This window comes from Gymnoscopelus microlampas (genome assembly GCF_963454915.1).
Source record: "Gymnoscopelus microlampas genome assembly, chromosome: 15".
Classification (NCBI taxonomy): domain Eukaryota; kingdom Metazoa; phylum Chordata; class Actinopteri; order Myctophiformes; family Myctophidae; genus Gymnoscopelus; species Gymnoscopelus microlampas.
This window is the reverse complement of record NC_139952.1, coordinates 13,496,031-13,511,937: the sequence shown is the minus strand read 5'-3', so window position 1 is coordinate 13,511,937 and position 15,907 is coordinate 13,496,031. Positions and strand designations below refer to the sequence as shown.

The 15,907-nt window shown below is 41.6% G+C and overlaps 1 protein-coding gene across 1 annotated transcript in view; it reads left to right on the top strand.

Moving 5' to 3' along the window:
• csmd3b (CUB and Sushi multiple domains 3b) overlaps positions 1-15,907 on the top strand; it is a gene marked incomplete at its 5' end in the record, with an annotated part of 624,567 nt that overhangs the window by 281,555 nt on the left and 327,105 nt on the right. The gene's annotated exons all lie outside the window — the stretch shown is intronic.

Here is a 15,907-nt window from a genome sequence, read left to right as displayed (position 1 = left end):
CTACACATAGAGTTACAAACTAGAACCAGGAGACCTGGTACTGCCAGACCCCTAGTGGTTGGAATCTGAATGGCCGGACTTCGCATGACGTGTGTATCTGTCTGTGTATCTGTCTTCCCATTTATGCCATATATGGAGAAAGGACGGACAAAAGAGGAAAAGACGGACAAAAGAGGGATCCGTCTGGCTGTCTGTGTATCTGTCTTCCCATTTATGCCATATATGGAGGAAAGAGGGACAAAAGAGGGACGAAAGAGGGACAGACAAAGCCTCATGTAGGCCAACCCTCTGGGTCTGGCAAATAATAGACAGGGCACTGGATATCACCTCCCATCCACTAGCATTGAGTTGCTCACCCAGCGCATGAAGCGAAATCACCCCTTCCTCCGGGTTGTGAAGTGTGATGGGCGGGCCTTATTTGGGGCTCGACTCACGTGCTCAGGCTCGTGAGTCGAGCCCATTGGTCGAAACCGTTTTTCGCTCGTTCATGTACAGTGGCCCCAGACGTCTTAAACTGCAGTACCTACGAATGGCCAGCATGTCCAATGCACTTCAATGCAACCACTGGGTTATGGGGGCTTGTGCCTACATACAGTAGCAGCCAATGGGTACTGATGTCTCTCACACACACACACACGCACACGCACACGCACACGCACACACACACGCCATAGGCATCCAGTGTTGATTCCACGTGTGGCATTCTGACAGCCATACAGAGAGTGTGGTGCAAGTCCCTGTTGACAGTATTTGTTAATATTTGCACTTGTTGTCACTCTTCCTCCCCGTGGGCAGCTATACAGTACCTCTGCTCTTCTACCCCTTCACTCATTCATAAAGGGAGAGGGGGGGGGGGGCAGAGAGAGAGGGAGAGAGGGAGATGCTCAAAGAGGCATATAGTATGTATACAGGTTTATAGGGGGAACAAGAGCTTGATGGATGGATGAGTGGAGACTTAAGAGAGGGAGCAGAGAGGAGAGAATGATGTAGATGGACCATAATCCTTAAGAGGTTGACAGCACATAGGGCCTTCAGTGATTGAAGTCTCTCTCTCTCTCTCTCTCTCTCTCTCTCTCTCTCTCTCTCTCTCTCTCTCTCTCTCTCTCTCTCTCTCTCTCTCTCTCTTCTATTGCACCCTTCACTCTCCTTGCCCTACGTGTGTGTGTGTGTGTGTGTGTGTGTGTGTGTGTGTGTGTGTGTGTGTGTGTGTGTGTGTGTGTGTGTGTGTGTGTGTGTGTGTGTGTGTGTGTGTGTGTGTGTGTGTGTGTGCACGGCTGCATGAGCGTGCGTGTGTGCCGCTGACATGAGAGAGGCTGAAAGCTTGTAATCTGCCTATGAAATGGATGCAGGTGATAGGATGGAGTTATGGGACTAAAGGGAGGGAGAGAAAGAGGGGGATGAGGGGGATATACACTACATGAGTGGAGCGGGAGAGGGGAGATGAATCTAGAAGAGAAAAAAATGCACATAAAACCACAGAGAGAGAGAGAGAGAGAGAGACAGACAGACGGATAAAAGAAGGAACCCTTGGCAGCCTGTGATATTGATGACAGCACAGCAGGGAAGAGGGGATGAACGGATGGGAGCAAGGGAGGATAAGGAGGCTACGAAAAGAGTGATCAAAGCACCACTGGCCGGAGGGAGGGACGTGGTGAGAGAGGGAGGGGGGGTTGCAAAGGAACAAGGGAGGAAAGGGTGAGAGGTGTAGAGGTATCCAGAGGGAGGAATTACAACAAGACATGGCAACATGATCCAGCTGTGGCCTCGCAGAATCCTCTGAATGGGCCGAGTCCTCTTGAGTGGGCGAACGAGTCATGTTTGCCTGTGTGTTAAAGCTAAGCTAAGGCATTTAGGCTTTAGCTTACCTCTCTCTCCAGCACTTTAGTAAACGGTCGGGATACCAATTTTGTCCAATCAGGAGAGAGAACTCATACAGGATACAGAACACTGAAACTGGAACACTATAAAATATCAATTGATTTATTGAATATAAATGGGTACCATCTGCTGATTGGCTGAAATTGGCACATGCAAATGTATGTTCTGTTTAATTCAGAGCTGGAGAGATTGGGGAGAACCCTGTTACTTAGATACTCTAGCAATGATTCAGAATTTAGAGCTTTAACTTTTGAACAAATCACTTACCCTACGGTTATTAGCTATTGACTATTACATTACATTACAGTCATTTAGAGCAGACACTTTAATCCAAGGCGACTTACAATGCATTCAACATAGGTAGGGAACAAAACTACTAATCACCAGAAGTCCTAAGTGCATTTTCTGCTAAAACAAGCAACCAAGAGTATACCTAGCGCTAAGGTAAAAGTGCAATATATCAGCTACCTACTTTACCTACTCTACCTACTCTATTAGTGTTAGCTTTGTGTTACCCTATGTGTTTTATATGGTTTTAAACAAATGGTTGTTAATTATTATTTTTTTAGATAGAAAGAAAGAAGCTGACAGATCGAGCGCACCGGTCCAAGCCGTGAGCTAGTGCCTGCACCAAGCCACGCGATGACCGCGGTCAAATCAATCAGAATCTATATCGAAATTGTACATAGTACTTGACAATGACGTGTGCATTAGGCTACTTAACCCATTTAGACCTGAGACCGATTCTGCAAATGTCTTCTAAATCCTAACAGTTTTCTGAACAACTGTTGCTATATCAGTGGTGCTCAAACTTTTTCATGTCAAGGACCCCCCAGAATTAGGCCGCCGACCCCCATCTCAAAATATTTTGTAATAAGGACCCCCAGAAGCAAAGATTTGAGTTAGAAATGTCCCTTTAAAAATATTGATGTATTCAAATATTTGCACTTAATGTTCAAGATTTTTACAAAAAATAGCATATCTACAAGTTCATAGCGCGGCACTCTGTGCCGCGCTATGAGCTTGTAGATCTGCTATTTTTGAATAGCCAAAGTACAAAATATGGATGAGATGGTTACACAGATGCGTTCCCGGTTTGAATGGGTTAACGTTAGAGAGCTAGTTATACATGTTTGATATGAGGATCCTTCAAATATAAGAATGGCTGCTGCCGTCATCACTTTCGCACAGCTGGAGAAATTCCTGCCCTGGCTGGCTGGCGCCCATTCAGAGGATTCTGCCGGGGCTGCAGCTGCATCGCACACTCCGACACGGAGACGATGATAATAATAACAGCCTATTATTATCATGTAGCCTAAGGGAGGAGAGGAGAGGCAGAAGGAGAGAGATAAGGCAACAAAAAAAGCACTACTAGTTGACTGATCTGACAAGAGCTGAAGGCAACATGGCTAACACACCTTCTCTGTTGTGCTCTCTCTCTCGCTCGCTCTCTGTCTCACACATGTGTTTTATACATAAACACGCGCATACACACTCATACGCAGTGGTGTAAAGTAACTAAGTGCATTTACTCAAGTACAATTTTGAGGTACTTGCACTTTACTGGAGTATTTCCAATTGTCTATACTTTTACTTCTACTCCACTTCATCTCAGAGGCAAATATTGTACTTTTACTCCACTACAATTATTTGAAAACTTGAGTTACTAGTTACTTTGCAGATATAAATTATTACATTATAAAACATACATTAACCACTTTAGCCTTATTTTATACCGAGGCAATTTGAAAATACCCGATCTACAAGCTCACAAGGCGTCGCGATTGCGTTGTGAGCTTGTAGATCAGCTATGTTCAAGCATTTTAGTACTTTTACTTTTGGTACTTTAACTACATTTTTATACCAATACTTTTGTATCTTATACCAATACGTTTTGATTTCCGTACTTTTACTATTACTAGTACTTCTAAATTGCAGTATTGATACTTTTACTATAATCAGTCACCAACATACCTGATGCAGTTGACATTTTTTCATAGAAGCCCCTGTTCTCCATTATGCAGACCCTAACCCACAGCTAGAATTGAGCCTAGAGCATAAAGCTAATTCGGCTATTTTCGTCGCTCTATATTTTTTTTCTCACAAAACATCTCCATATAGTGTCCTAGCACTCACACATGCACTGTTTGTCACTCATGACCTGCCGTTCCTACAGCATGGCTCTGATGCGTGAACTCTCGCGAGATTCTCACGTCTCTCACAAGATTTTGCGTGGAACGCTCCCCCTCCCCTCATAAGTGACAAACAGTGCATGTGTGAGTGCCAGGACACTACATGGAGACGATTCGTGAAAAAAAAAAGAAAAAGTTTTGAGCAACGAAAATAGCCGAATTAGCTTTATGCTGTAGGCTCCATTCTAGCTGTGTTAGGTGTCTGCAGAATGGAGAACAGGGGCTTCTATGAAAAAAGTCAACTGCATCAGGTATGTTGGTGACTGATTATAGGCAGATACAATCCACATGTATTTTGGTCTGGATCTCTCCTTTATATGAGTGTGTGAAAGTGTTTCACTATTTTTGGCCTAAACGGCCCCTCATACCTTTAAGTCAAACGTTTGAGTACTTTTTCCACCACTGCTCATACACACAGCAGCACTGGCATTCACACTTAAACGCAAACATACACAAAAGCAATATACTTTAGGCCATTGGTTCTCAAAGTGGGGTCCGGGGACCCCCAGGGGTACTTGAGGGGGTTCCAGGCGGTCCCCAGCTAAATGATGGACAGGGACCAAATGGAGCCTTATGGGTCTGTAACTCTGAGAGTGTACAAATGGAACCAAATGGACCCGTTAGGGTCCATTTGGTTCCATTTGTACACTCTCAGAGTTAAATTAACGTTGATTTTACAATATGAATTGGGGTCCCAGAGACATACATGCCATTAAATGGGGGTCCGTAGCCTAATGCATGTCAAACTGGGGTTCCTTGAAATTAAAATGGTTGAAATCACTGCTAGAGAGCCGTAAAAATCTTCTATTATGTGGGTCCCTGGCTTATCTTTTCAAATGGGGGTCCGCGGTCTAATAAGTGTCTATTTGGGGGTCCTTGGCACGAAAGAGTTTGAGAACCACTGCTTTAGGCACTACATACACACCTGCTTGCCCTCCCGTGGGTCTAAGGTCTGTGCGTAATGTCCATGCACAGATGCGTGGTCAGCGTGCCGTGCACCCCCCCGCTGCCCCACATTAAATGTGAAGTTAGAGAATGGAACGGGGGCGGAGCGATCTGTCAACACCTTCAGCTCGTGTTTGTTTAGTTGATCTGTTTTCTAAATGGACTCCCAGACAGCAGCTGCACTGACCCGTCCCTCCGTCTGTAAGTGGAGGAACGATGGAGTGGATGGATGGATTAATCCGTGGACGAATACAAAATAATATATTGATTGAGACGGGGGGGAAAGAATGGATGGATGTTGAGATGTTCATCTACGGTAAACAATAGCTCATGTCACTGTGCTGCCAGCCCGTCGGTTATAAGTCCACCCCACGCATGTAGGCTCGTCTGTTTTCACACGTCATCTTCACCAGTTAAAACAACAGAACAGCGGTGGAGTGATTCCTTCGTAATACAAGAAATATATAGGGGCGGCCATAGCTGAGTGGTTAGTGAACCCGCCTAGGGAGCCAGAGGCCCTGGTTGCCCCAGGTTCGATTCCAGGCCAGGTCAGCATATGTGTCGATGAAATGAAATTTGTCCCTGAGCAAGACTCTTAACCCCTAATTGCTCACAGGTTCTCATTGGAAACAAGACCGCTAGGACTTTCATGAACGACCTGTTAAAAGGAATTATCCTTTACAACCTAGATAGAAATACGCCTATTCCACTTGCCTGTCACTACCGTGCCACTATAGGCTGCAGGATTTGCGTGTGTGTGTGTGCGCGCGTGTGTGCGCGTGCGTGCAGGGTTGCCAGATCTCCTTATTATAATTTCCCCGTAAGATTTTATTTGAAAATAGCCGATCTACAAGCTCACAACGCGTCGCATCGCGACGCGTTGTGAGCTTGTAGATCTGCTATTTTCAATTAGCTGATGTATTTGTTCAAGTGCTCATGTGGCCCATAGTGGCTTCTTTTGGGCTGGTTTTCCTAGACCTGGTTGCTTGTTTCTCTCACAGAATCTGGCAACACTGCGTGTGTGTGTGTGTGTGTTCATATGACAGTGTCTTTGAGATCTCCTGTGGTTATGATGAGCCTGTGGCAGCTGTTAACATGAGTCATGACCTCCATCATGTGTATAAATATATATATTATACACATACTGTAGGCCTAATCAAGGCTTTAACCAGTTAAATCCTATATGACCGCAGTCTCCCAGGGGTCTACTTGGTCCCCTCCTTTTCCAGTCCAGAATCCAGAGGGACGCTAGTGTTCATGGCTAATGGATAATGAATATGGTTTACAATTAATGTTGAGATAGCGCAAGTAATTCCCATTGGAGGTTAATGGTAATGAATTTTCCTTTGAGGAGTGGAAAAGGCTTACTTAACCATTATGGTTTGCTTTTGGAGCTATCCACTGGTAACCCAGTATTTTCATAATGCTACTGTATGAAGTGTTGTAAGCTTGTACAGCTGTTGTTTTGGTTTCAAGTGACATCATCACTTAGGTGTCACTTGAAATAGATAAATTAGGCTTGTGAAACACGTTTAGGGCTTTCCATCTCATTCAACTTTTGCTTACATAATCAGCATATTTTCTTGCTGTTATTTTAGTCATTTCATCAGTGATATCTTGTCATTGGCATTTTGTCGGGTGTAACTTGGCCTGAGGGGCATTGAAAACGTGTCGTCCAGTTTTCAGACCATTGATGTGAGGGGAGACGATGCATATCGTGTACATGCAGACTCGCCAGTTTTCTCAGCTGCTCTCATCAGTATGTGATGACAATGTTTTGAGTTGTCCGTAAGTTAGGAATGCAAATTATGGATTGATTAATTCATTAATTGATAGTTGATAACCTTATCGATCGATTAATCGATTCATTGATAAGCGACTTTGTTTTAGGACCAAAAGGAAAATTCTTGTCCGAAACCGGAAATGAGTGCAGAAACATAATTGCCTTGATGTGTATAACATTAACGAGCATCAACGAGCATCAGCTGGACATAGACACACACACACACACACACACACACACCTGCCCTCTGCAGTGCTCTATGGAGTCTGTCTCATTTCTCTCCAAAAGCCCAAGAATATGATGGAATATGATTAAGGATTACTGTGATTATGGTAAGCTCACATTTGATATCACGTGCACACACACCATGCATGTAACTTTCACTAGCCAAAAAATATATAATTGAAAATCGATAAATTGAATCCATTAAATTCTTAATGGCAATTATAGATTCATTGTTAACAACCCTAGCATGGGTATGAAAAGGCAAGGGGTAATGAGCGGAAGGGATATCATAATGGATTCTAATGACATTATCAAAATGCAACCAGAGTACAATAGTTATATGAAGACATATCTTTGGACACTGATGTTGTAAGACAAACATAAAGTTTCAATATTATAGCTTAATACATTATGTGAGTGCGACCGTCCCAGCTCCAATGTCAGTAAGATACCAAACGTAATTCTGAACTGATTTCTGTCATTCATATTTCTCTGTAATCTGCAAAATATGACTGTTAATGCCTTGTGTCAGTCACCAATCAATCAAAGTTTGCGATTTTGAAATCGCAAACTTACTGTAAGTGATGGGTTTTCACCGCCCCTCAGTTGCTTTGTGTCCTTCGCAAGAGGAAGTAAATGCTGTGATGTCATTGACAAACACAACTTCACAGACAACTGTACCTAAAACAGAAAACTAAAGGTAGGATAAAGGATGTACACAGCTATGGTGGCAGACCATCGTAGAGTAAAAGTAAACTTGATTTTTTTCATTGTTTTCCCCCACTTAACCCATTAAGACCAGGAAAGCATCTGTCATTTTCTTTGGCTATATCGATCTTATATCTTATTTGGCTATATCCATCTCATACTTTGGCTATTTAAAAATAGCAGATATACAAGCTCATAGCGCGGCACCGAGTGCCGCGCTTCTATGAGCTTGTAGATCTGCTATTTTTGAAAAATCATGAAAATTTGTGCAAATCTTTGAATATATATATTTTTCAAAGCAAACATTTGTAACTCAAATCTTTGCTTCTGGGGATTCTACAAAATGTCTTCTAAGTCCTAACCGTTTTTTGAAAAAACGTATGTCGCTATAATCAGTGGTTCTCAAACTGTTTCATGTCAAGGACCCCCGAGATTATATGTATTTGGCCGCGGACCCCCATCTCAAAATAGGTTGTTCCAGGAACCCCCCAGAAGCAAAGATTTGAGTAAAAAATGTTCGCTTTAAAAATATAGATATATTCAAAGATGTGCTAAACATTTCACGCCTTTTCAAAAAATAGAAGATCTACAAGCTCATAGCGCGGCCGCGCTATGAGCTTGTAGATCTGCTATTTTTGAACAACCACGGTATAAAATAACGGTTAAAGTGGTTACACAGACGCGTTCCCCGTCTTAACGGGTTAATCGGCCAATGTTGCACTGCTGCTTATGCAGCGCACGCGCCAACGCTACAGACAATGCTGTTATTTCAGAGCTGTTTACTTTTCGCTTGCAGACATAAAATGTAATAAATACCAAAAACATAATTTAAGAAAAGAACATAGTATATCCTTATAGCCTGCAGTTCTCTGAATAAATTTGCTTTACCAGGAGGGACGTCAAGTCAGCCGCTAATGGATGCAAATTGTGATAGTTGCGGTTACAAAGAGATAAGGCAATGAACTTCAGCACCCAGGAGGGGCCCCTCGGTTTCTTGTCTTGCGCTCCATTCCATGTTCAAACGCCCACATGAAAGGGCTGAAGTTCAATGGATACGTACCTTTTCAAATTCAGGGGGTTTCCCTCACGGGGACGCAGCACACGTCTTTGCTGAGTGAAAAGGACAGAGGTGGAAGAAGCACTTCAGATATTTTACTTAAGTAAAAGTAGCAATACCGGAATATTAAAAAAGACTCTGTTACGAGTAAAAGGACTGTGTTGAAAATGTTACTTGAGTAAAAGTACAAAAGTATTGGCATCAAAATTATATTTAAAGTACCACAAGTAAAAGTACTAAAATGTTTGAAAATAGCAGATCTATAAGCTCACAACGTGTCGCATCGCGAAGCGTTGTGAGCTTGTAGATCGGCTATCTTCACATAGCCTATGTATAAAATAGGGCTTAAGTGTTTAATATATGTTTTATCATATAATAATTAATATCTGCGAAGTAACTAGTAACTAAAGTTTCAAATAATTGTAGTGGAGTAAAAGTACAATATTTGCCTCTGAGAGTAGAAGTAAAAGTACAGAAAACTGGAAATGTACAGTAAAAAATACCTCAACATTTTGCTTAATTAAATACAGTACTTGAGTAAATGTACTTAGTTACTTTCCACCGCTGGAAAAGGGTCTCAGCTATAATGTCCTTCTGTATTTGCATTACACCAGATATCCCCATTTTGATGGACAGTTTAATTTCCTTTGAATTGTTCATTCATTAGAGTTGTTTGTAACTTTTCAGCTTTCATTTGTGATTCGACGTTGAATGTTGACCACAATTGACCTTTGATGGTGGCTGAGATGCAATTTGCTGTTGAATAACAACCTTTTTGCGGTAGGGTTTTGTTTTTGGCACCGTTCCTGTTCTGGGGAATTACTGTATATTGGTGATGCTCGAAGATCATTGATTCTGAATGTTCTTTGATCATTTCATCATATTCTTAATAGCGTCTATGTCGGGTGGAGACCTCATATTATGTCCAAAACTGTTGCTTTTCAGGACTCAAATTCAAGAACAGCTAAAGTAGCAGATCTACAAGCTCAAAACGCGTCGCTTCGGGGCGCGTTTCGAGCTTGTGGATCTGCTATTTTTGATGCTTTTGTGTGACGCTGTCGTATGATCAAGTGGGAAATTAACCCTATAAGACCTGTGGCCGATTCTATAAAATGTCTTCTAGATCCTAACAGTTTTTTTGAAAAATCTATGTTGCTATATCAGTGGTTCTCAAACTTTTTCATGTCAAGGACCCCTAAAATAATATGTATTTGGCCTCGGACCCCCATCTCTCGAATGTTTAGTTCCAGGGACCCCCAGAAGCAAAGATTCGAGTTAAAAATGTTTGCTTTAAAACAATATACTGTATATTAAAAGATTCTCACACATTTTCACGATTTTTCAAAAATAGCAGATCTACAAGCTCGTAGCGCGGCACCCGCGCTACCAGCTTGTAGATCTGCTATTTTTGAATAGCCAAAGTGTAAAATAATGCTTTTTTTTGCCTCAAATCTAAAAGTGACACAGATGCGTTCCAGGTCTTAATGGGTTAATGTACGGAGAAAAAAAACACAAAAAGTTAGAATATGGAGATAGGAGGTTTCTGCCCGACAGCAATGACACGCTTCAAATTGATCGAGAACCTTTAGCTCGGCGGTAGAGGCTGCAATGCCAGTGTTTATTCGAACATTTTCTTTTCCTTGTTTTTAATTGAACCTCTTGGGCTTGCAGCCCTGCTTTCCGTGCGGCTTTTTAGACGTGCGGCCGCGATCGAGGAAGAGATAGACGTTGATAGACTACTTTTACTACCACTACAAGATGTAGTAACGGAAACCCTCATCTGGGCATAACAACTGATTGATCCTTGTCAGCTCGAGCAAATGTCTTCTGTCCTCTGCACCGCTGCACCCTGTGGCAGTCTGGCAAAGCTTTGCTCAAGTTGTCTGACATTGTCACATTCTATTCAAACAACGACGATCGTCTTGTTTATGCATATAAATCATTTCAACAGTAACTTCTAAGTGCTTCTTAGACCAGCAATATTTGTGCTCCGCGGCATCCATGGTCCTTCAAAAGAGTCCATCCATATAACATTAAACATTCACATCCATTTCCGTGTTCACGGTCCAATATGAAACACCAACCTCCCAAGGAGACAATGGTCGACACTCAATCGATTCAGGACTGGACATGGCCCCTGCTTGGCCAGCCTTCACAAGTGGGGCAGTAGCCCAAGCCCACTGTGTGCTTGTGGAGAGGAGCAAACTATGGAGCACATCATAGAAGTTTGTCCTCTCCAAAGACTGAAAGGAGGATTAGTCACCCTCCATACAGCAGACCAGGAGGCAACTGCTTGGCTTAAGGACTTTGCATTCGCTAAATAAATAAATATGAAACAAAGCTCTGAAGGTGCGCTTTACCAAATGCTTGTATTTTTTCATGCTTTAAACTTGCGGGAGTTTGTCCGAATTGCAAGCGGCTGTTCAGTTTCTCAACTTGATATAATGGGCTTTTATTACTTTAAAAACGACCTTGTATCCACTGCCCTAGAAGGAGTTAAATGCAGTCAATGCACTGTTGCACAACCAACACACCTGTTTCCTTTGCTTGCTTGCTACCTTATAGTCCAGCTAAATTAGTATGTCACATTAATTGTAACAGAATTTGCTTCACCATACATCATTTCTATGAGGTGTCCTGAACAACATACTAAAAGTCCAAAGAAATCCTAGTTGCGGAAATAAATTTAATTGGCATCAATCCAAAATGTCCACCAATTATTGTCAAAAAGCCATATGCACATGCCCAAAAAAAACGTGGACTCCCTTGCACTTCAGTCAGGGTACTTTATCTGAATTCCTCTCCTCAAAATGTATTTGGAACTGGAAGTCAATTAAAATCTCAGACGAATGAAAATTGGACTCTTGGATTGATGCCAATGAAACATGGTTCCGCAACTAGGATTTCTTAGGACTTTTAGTATGGTGTCCTGGTGACTACATAAAAATGATCTGTGAAGAAAAACAATTCTGTTTGAATTTCTTTGACTTTTAGGTGCAAAATGAGCTAGTTTGCCTGGACTATTATCACCGTAGCTGTAGACTCGAAGGCTCCGGAAAATTGGTAAATAACAAAAAGCAAACAAAAAGTGCCCGGATGGCTGTGTACATGTGTAAGTGTACAATAAAAAGTATTTGAAACACATTATGAAAAAAACAAACATTTTTTTTGTTTTAATCTCAAACAAACACAAAACAAACAAAAGGATTCAGTGTGTTCTCATATGCAATGTGTGGTCTTGCTTCCACAGCTTATGGTGAGTAAAGCTAATGGTCAAATCAAGGGCCAATCAAATAGTAACTCAAAAGGCAGTAAGGTTTCTTCATGAATCATACACTTATTTCTTGTCCATGAGCCATATGATTTGTTTCCAATAGGTACAGAATTATGGGGCCACTCAGATAACTCTAAGGTTGATAATAATGGTAATACTAAATAATAATAGACTTTATTTGTATAGCACCTTTCATGACATGAAATGCAGCTCAAGGGGCTTTACAGTGCAAGAATAAAGCACAAGTGCTTCACAGAGGAATAGAGCAATACAGTCAGGTATTTGTGCATAACATTTGTCCCAAAGGTCGCTTTATAGATTTGGTTTGGGAACGCGTAGGAGTCGGTTTAAAAGTCAAGATGGTCCAGTTTTGGAACAACATGATAAATACATGCCAGAGAATATACAATAATGAAAAAAAGAGCATCATTACTGAAATGATGCAGGCTAACCTGCAATATATATTTATGAACAGTCATAAGATGCAATGTCAAAATGGTTAACCCATTCAATCCGCGAACGCATCTGTGTCATTTTAGATGTTTTTGGCTATTCAAAAATAGCAGATATACAAGCTCATAGCTTGTAGCTCATAGCTCATCTGCTATTTTTCAAAAAATATATTGTGAAACTGTGTAAAAATCTTTATATATACATTTTTTAACTCAAATATTTGCTTCTGGGGGTCCTTGGAACAAAATATATTTTAAATGGGGGTCCACGACCAAATACATATCATTTTGGGGGTCCTTGACATGGAAAGGTTTGAGAACCACTGATATATAGCAACATAAGTAAAAAAAATAAAATAAATAAAACAAAATTGATGAATTAATGCGGATTGTAGAATCTCCAGAAGCAAAGATTTGAGTTACAAATGTTCGCTTTAAAAAATAACATAGGTATGTATATACATTTTTCAAACAAAATAGCAGACATACAAGCTCATAGCGCTGCACTCAGTGCCTAGCTACAGTATGAGCTTGTACATCTGTAATTTTTTTAATAGCCTAAGAAATCTGAAATTGACACAGATGCGTTCCCGGTCTTAATGGGTTAAAGAGATGTTGATTGATGACGTTATAAAGCAGTGGCTGTCTGGGTGTCTGTCCAAAGCCAAAGTTTAGAACCTACTGTATGCAGATAAAGAAGGCATTTGCTGCAGAGCCTTATGTAACATCATATCTAAGCAGAGAGAGGCTAGGTCACTTTGTACTCAGATGAGGTGTGAGATCCTACCCTTGGCTGTACAAGGGGCTAGACATACCGCAGTTTAGAAGAGACTTTGTTCTGTAGTCTGTGTCAGTGGTTCTCAAGCTTTTTCATGTCAAGGACCCCCAAAATGATATGTATTTGGCTGTGGACCCCCGTCTTATATTTTGTGACGGTGACCCCCCCCCCCAGAAGCAAAGATTTGAGTTAAACATGTTCACTTTAAAAAATATATATATATTCAAAGATTTGCGCAAATTTACATGATTTTTCAAAAATAGCAGATATGCCAGGAGCTTGTATATCTGCTATTTTTGAATAGCCAAAGTATAACATATGGCATATACTGTATGGTATATCCTTTTGTATGGTATAAGATAATTGCTACGCTAATTTAGTGACAAATTTAAACTAATTTAGACTGGGGACCCCCTGGTACCCCGCCAAGGACCCCTGGGGGTCCCCGGACCCCACTTTGAGAACCAATGCCTGTATGTGACCGTGGTGACATTGAAATGGTGTTTTTTTTGTTCCTGTACATTATATGACTTGGGGGAGCTTCCCCGTATGGTGTTGTTGTGCCAGACAGCCAGGGCACCTGAGTTGAAATGTTCTGCTTATGGATGGGCTATTTTGGGTCAAGTTATTCAGTGTAAAGTGAAAACAGCAGGGTGCCTAGCAAAGAGCCCTGCAGGGATTCCGGTCAACTTAGTGGTCTGCTTGTAATGAATGACAAGTATACGAATTGTCTGAGTGCAGTCTGGCTAACGGAATGGCATGTCTCTGTCTGTCTGTCTGTCTGTCTGTCTGTGGTTTGTCTATCTGACTGTTGAGCTGAATCCTTGCATGTTGATTGCATTTAAAAAAGTGAGTGAGTGTTATTGAGTGTGATTCAGGACAACGCAATGGGTGATATTTTTCTCACACACACATGTATACACGCACTCGCGCGCGCGCGCGCGCGCACACACACACACACACACACACACACACACACACACACACACACACACACACACACACACACACACACACACACACACACACACACACTTGATCAGCTTTCTTTTCTTTTTATTCTTTTTAAGAAAGTTGAGTCAATATTTTATTTGTACACTGATACTGCCTGTTCATGTCTGTTTCTATTCAATTTGTGTTGTATTTGTCTCATTTCTGTTCCTTTATGTCAATTTATGTTGGTTAACATCTGTGTCTATGTACTACCTGCTATCAGATATTTAAATTTTTTGGTATTGTGTTCTTATCTCTCTCCATATGTGCGTTTGTGTTTTGTGCCCGTGCGTGGGTGCGTGCGTGCGTGCGTGCGTGCGTGTGCGTGCGTGCGTGCGTGCGTGCGTGCGTGCGTGCGTGTGTGTGTGTGTGCATGCGCATGTGTGTGACTGTGTGTGCGTGCGTGTGTGCATGCACGCACACAGGTGTGCCTTTCATGCTAACTGATAGTAGTTTCTGTTCTGTTCTGTCTATAACTGTCTCTACTCGTTCCAGTCTGCTCTTCTCAATGTCTAATTACTGCCCCCCGTTTGTCTCAGTTGGTTTCTATTCATTTCTGTTGGCTCCTGTCTGTTCCTCTGTGTGACTCGAGGACCACAGTTATTCTCTCTGCCTCCCACCATGTGGGCGGAGTCTGGCTTGGTCCCTCCCCCCCTCTCTCTCTCTCTCTCTCTCTCTGTCATCTGTACATGCATCTCCACCGCAACGCCGCGTGGTCGTGCATGTATATACCTGACAGCGTTTGTCAAGTCTCTCAAAATGGACGTTGTCATTTTCTGCTCAACTGTGAGTGTAGTTTGGGACAACAGACATCCAATGCTGCTTTTCAAGACCAAAGTCTTGTACACGCCATATGATTTGCATGATTCACAACATGTGTGTTGTCCCAAATTAGATTTGCCGATGACGTGCGGAAGATGCTCCTTTTTAAGAGCACAGTATGCCCTCTTTATGTGTGACTATAAATTATACAGGTATAATTTATACCATGGTTACCGTTGGACTTGTACACTCACAGAAAAAAAAAACGTTTTTTAACAGTGTATCTTTTTGTCACCGGGGGCATGGGATATCATGGCTTGGGCTCACTTCAATTAAATCCTTCATTTCAAATGTAACCACAAGGCTTTCATTGCCTGTTACATATTAATGGGTTAGTCACCTTTCTTTACATTTTTTAACCACTATTTTATACTTGGTCATAAGATGGTGTCACGTGGCGGAAATAGCCAACCTTGTGAGCTTACAGATTGGCTATTGTCGCTATTTTTGAAAAAAGACATTTTCAGAAAATGTTCGCCTCCTTGTCGAAAGTCATTAAGAATATGAAATTGAAAGTGAGCTGAAAGAGAAGAGAAAAAAATGATTTGAACACGGTCCTGCCTACAGTGGTAGATTAAAGCCAGTCCTCCGGGTTGACAGAATAAGGTTCAGTGTGATATGTTTTTCTCTGTGGGTGTGTCTCTATAAATTATATGTGTATAATTTATGCCGTGTGCACAGCGCAATCCATGTGTCTTTATCTGTTATAGAGCAATCACTCTCAATTCAACTATCTGTATCATTATCAATCAGATGTGAGGAAACAATTGATCGATATATAGTCACATCTGGTCCTAAGG